Source organism: Asparagus officinalis, chromosome 8, assembly GCF_001876935.1.
Source record: "Asparagus officinalis chromosome 8, Aspof.V1, whole genome shotgun sequence".
Taxonomy (NCBI): Eukaryota; Viridiplantae; Streptophyta; class Magnoliopsida; order Asparagales; family Asparagaceae; genus Asparagus; species Asparagus officinalis.
In genome coordinates this window covers 129,523,965-129,529,315 of record NC_033801.1, presented here as the reverse complement: position 1 = coordinate 129,529,315, position 5,351 = coordinate 129,523,965, and the positions used below count along the sequence as shown (strand labels likewise).

Genomic DNA, 5,351 nt, shown 5'->3' with positions numbered 1-5,351 from the left:
GTTAGAAGATCATTGAAACCCAAATCAAGATTTCTTCTATAGATTCAGGTATAATCTTCCGCACTCTTTTGATTATTGTTAATCTCTTTGAATTAATCATGGCTATATGGTTTTAGATCTCAAGTTTTGGTTTAGATCTAACATTGGTTCCCATATGTTCAATAACAGGCTCAATCCCCTAAAGGGCCTAAACGAGTCGGAAAATTTATCAAAACGTCCTCACTGAAAGTGGACAAGCACGGGTTCTAAGTTTTATTGCCCCCCTAACAATACTTTAAAAAAAAAAACACCACAAACACAAAATAAAGAGAAAAAAAAACAAATAGTTTATTCCCATTTCCCACTAAACCTTGCTCCTAGAGTGTGAACATCGTTACATCGGAGAGTCCAATAAGCGCCGCGGAGGATGTTGTTTCAAATCGCAAATTAAATTAAAAGTACAATGATTAATATTATAAAGTTTAGAAGAACGTTACCCCCAAAGTATATATTAATGAAGAGGGGGGGAAAAGTCATAGAATTACGGCGACGTCGAGTTTATACTTTATATACCCACATGGGGTTGGATGAAGATAACGGCTCGAGGATACCATTATTTTCGGCTAAATTAACGGTGAATTGATTCGAAAAATAAATAAATCTATGTAATCCTTTTGACTTCGAGTCAAATTTTAATACAAGCTGAAGTTTTTTTTTTTTTCTCTTGGTTAATTAGTCGCTGTATACTTGCTTTCAAAGGATAAAGAAGGTTGACTGTTGAGATTATAGAAGGGTTGGTTATAGTACCTGCATGCTGTCAACTGCCCCCAACTAAACTTGCCTAAAAATGGTTACAATATAATTAGCTGAGACTCGTTAAGTCAACGCGAGCTCATTACTTAACTTGAAACTGTTTATTGCACGTTTAGGGAAACGGTTTTTCTATAGAGTGTCCATGGGCACTCTAAAAGAGAGGAGATAGATAGAGAAAAATGAATGAGGAGAGGATCTCAATGCAAATCAGGGGGTCCCCTCCTCATTCATTTCTCTCTCTCTCTCTCTCTCCGTTCTTATAGAGTGTCCATGGACACTCTATTAAAAAACCGTTAGGAAAAACCCCATAAGCTAAGAGATATAATAGATCAAATAGGCTACTACTATGCTTCTTATGTATCTCAATCATTTGAACTTCTGCATAGACAAGCAATTTGTTAGCGATTATTGTCGATCCCAAAATAACATCTCGAAGGGGGAAAACAAAGGAGAAAATGATAAGAAAAAGAAACGATAGATGCAACTTTTTTTTCATAGATAAGTGTGTTGCTCTCTAAAGATGCACAAAAGAGAATAACCTATTCTCCTATCGGTCATTTTTATTAGATACTTTCTCCCAATAAAGAGTCTCCTAAGATAACCATTATCACAATAACTAATAAGGACTTTCATATTAACTATGAAAACTTATTATTACACCCAATAATCTTAAGTTATTCAAAATTCCACAAAGGAGAATAGTTAACAAGTTGAACATGTATTTTGAGTGTATATATATATGTATATATCTATATACAATTTATAAAAGCAGAATAGGAACGGGTGAAATAAGTTTGGGCGGTGAGAGCCGGCCCCATAAATTCCTAAGAATAAAGAACTAATAATTCCCTATAACTAATAAATAAGAATTATTTAGCAATTAAAGCACGCACCCGGGGAAAAAACACGAGTTCCACGTCATCGCTTTGACCTTCCACTTCCCGCTTTTTCCGCCAGTAACTGAAACTGCCTCCCGCCCTTCATTTAAACCCTTCACGTTGAGACGGGAGGCCGTGTAACACCCGCCTCCCGCTTTACCCTTGGCCTACGCCCTGCCTGCTGCCACGTTTTGTAAAGAAACGCGGCCCGCCTCGACCGTGACGCTTTTCAGCGGCGAATTCACGTTTCTGAGCGTGAGTCATGTGGATTCCCGCCTCCTCACCTCTCTGCGTCGTGTCCAGCCCCTTGGGACCCACCGACGCGGGGGCGGAGGAAGGGGGTGCCTTGTGGATAATTTGATATGGCGTCCCTCTACGCGGTCTCTAAAAAGGTCCGTGTCATGCTCGCAGATTCAGGAGACGATGAATACGGACGGCGACAGTGGTGGGCCCCGCTTCAACGTGTAGTGCTGTCGCTGCGGTTCTTCGAAGACAGTGTGAAAAGGGAGTGCTTGTGGGGGGTAGGAGTTTTGGGAGATAGGCGGGTAGATTTCGATTCTCCGGAAGTGAAAAGAGAAGATGGAATCTGAGCCGTCGGTGCGCGAGCGGCACAACTTGTGATGGACGCAAAGTGAGGGACATGTTCAGATCTCCCTCGCTCGCTTTTTGCCTCCCACAGCCGAAACTTTCCCCCAAATTACATAGAGTGGCACCACAGGCACACTCTCCACCACACCCCCTCTCCTGTTACAGTGCAAGGGGGCTCACCTATGATTTTTTAAAAAATCTCAGGTAGGCCCCCCCTGTACTGTAGCAGAAGAGGGGGTGTGGTGGAGAATGTGATGGTGAGTGTGCATGTAGTGTTATTTAATTACATAATAATACACATCTCGCATCTTTTTCTAATTTTGTTACAATATAAACGTTACACTAAACTTCTTTAATTATTAAAACGCTATTTTATTAAACAGGTAAGATTTGAACTGTTAAACGTTTATCTATGCTATAGTAAACTTTTGAAAGCCTAATAGCACTGTATAATCTGCAGTAAGTTTTGGCCGTACGTTATTATTTGGTTGTTTGAAGCTTTGGTAGAGGAAAATTTTGTCAATGCTCTACTGTATTTGATGCATCTTATTATTCTGCTGTTTCAAATTTGATAAAAAGAGTAAAAAAATACAACCAAGCTAACGCCACGAGACCAATCTTGATTAGATGTATAAAACAACACATTTAGGCAGTGTGCTTTGCACGAGAATAATAATACTATTTTTTTTATAAGCATGAACACGCATATACTCAAGGAGTATATACTAAAAACAAATACTATATGGCGATGGCAAATTCAATTGGTTTTGAAGATAAGCTCAACACATTATCGCTTAAATGGTCGTGTAAATTTGCTGAAAAAAAATATTAATGTATTTTGATATTAATTCAACGGGCTCCACTGCCAGCCTTAGGGCCCAATTTTTGCCTTTATAAGATACTCATATTATTCTCAGCGAAATACAAATATATTCGAATTCAACTTGTGTACCTAGTTACGTTGAATAATCATTTAGCAAAAAGGTTTAAGCTACGATTATTATATTATCAAACCATTAATTTACAAACTCATGATGCATGGTTAGTATGGCTGAATTAGGCTAAATTACCATATGAGCAATTTATTTAGACCTATTTTATCAATAGAGCATTCTACATGGCTCCGGCCACGATAATGTATTTTAAATGAGCCAAAAGCGCAATAAGACCCAAAAGTTCATCGTCCGCAATTATTCCGATGACCGCTTGTCAAGTGCAACAACTCGCGTTCACCTTATGAGAGATTCCCAGCAATCTACCCCCTTATAGGTGCTCCTCTCTCTCTCTCTCTCTCTCTCTCTCTCTCAAATTTTCATAAAACATAAAACAGCCGAATTTGCCCGATTTGGAGAATACACGTTTAGGATTAGCTATTCACCCCCTAGGGGTTGTTTGGATGTCTTTAGAAAACTAGAGTATTATGACACAAAACTAAAAGTGGTTATCCACCTCACCGTTTTCTACAAGGTTTTGACTTTTTTATTATTTTTTTGGACACATTCATAACATCGTGTTAGCTTTACAACAAAACCGCTCCTAATTTTGATGATTTTGATTTCGGTGACACCTCATCAAAAGGTGTAAGCTTTTAATGTACATTGGGACCCACTTTTTTATACTTTCTATCCTTTTACATTGTAAAAACATACAACCAAACAGCCCCTTAGTCTCTTGCCATGTCATTAACGAGGATCCAGCTAAAACACCTAACCGAAATTTAATCCATCACGCAGTACCACAACCGTCGACAAATTTACCACCGATGAAAAATTTTAACCTTGGCGTACGTTTATGCTCATTTAAAACGCATTAATGCAGCAGGAGGATATCTAAAAACGTTTTACTGATAAATTAGCCGGCTGAAGTCTGAACTACGATTTCTTACAACATACTGTACCGACCATGACTTTTTTTTATTGTATATACCCTACTGTACTTGACCCGTACCTTCATACCCAACAGTCTAGCGTGCCACCCTCGCTAATACAGCGAGCTCCGGTAATAAACATAAAAATCCCCAGCCCCCAAATTGCAACCAACCCCCAAAGTCCTCATTGAATTTACCGCCTCCTGCCATTGTTTCGGTCCCTCTCGACCCTTTGGGCCGCCCTCCTCCATACAGTATGCCCCCAACACCCTCTCGCCTCTTTCCCTCAACTCGCACTCCTCCCACCTGCTCTCCCGCGTTCTCTGTTCCAAGAACCCACAATGTGCTCCCCATCGCGGGGCTCTCGCCTCCCTCTCCTCCTCCTCCTCGCGCTACCTCGCCCTGCGCCTCCGCCCGCAATCCCCGGCGCTCTACATCCGGCGGCCCCTGGGCAGTCCGCCACGCCACCTTTCTAACGTCGGCAGCGACCTGCCGGCACAATGTGGGCTACCCCCTGACATTCCTACTTTGTTTTACCTACAATTGAAATGCGAGCGTCTTTAAAAAAATAAAAGACCCTCCGGGCCCTCTCTCTCTTTCCTTCCTTGACAGGTGGCTGGCCGCTACCCGGCAGCCTTTACAGCCAGGGCTACGGGGTGGAGACGGCGGCTGGCGGGGAGCACGGCGCTGTTCAACGAGGGCTGAGCTGCGGCGCCTGCTTCGAGATCAGTGTGCGTCGACGAGCCGCAGTGTGCACACAAGGGGGGGTCCTCCATCTTCATCACCGCACCAACTTCTGCCCCCGAACTACGCGCTGACCGCTGCCGACAATGGCGGCTGGTGCAACCCCCCAGCCCACTTCGACCTCGCCAATGCCCATGTTCCTCAAGATCGCCGAGTACAGGGCCGGGATCGTACCCGTATCCTACCGGAGGTAAATTTTTTTTTTCCCTTTTTTTATTTGGAAATAGTTTTATCTTAGCGTTGGCCCCAAAGTATAAACGCACCCATCAAGTTAAAGTGAGCTTTAAAGGAAAAAAGTAGAAAGAAAAAGTTGCAATTGAATATCTATCTTTATTAGGGGTTAATCTGACTCCGCAAATATTTAAAACATTGACAATTGTACTAATCTTTATTAGCTCAAAGACTGTAATTAACTGTCCTTGGGAGAGCGTGTAGACTGATTTATTTTTATCCTAATTACCATACTACCCTCGCAAATTAAT

The 5,351-nt window shown here is 41.7% G+C and overlaps 1 pseudogene; it reads left to right on the top strand.

Annotated features, from left to right (window-relative positions):
* LOC109821945 overlaps nt 3,001-5,351 on the top strand; it is a 2,983-nt pseudogene continuing 632 nt past the window's right edge.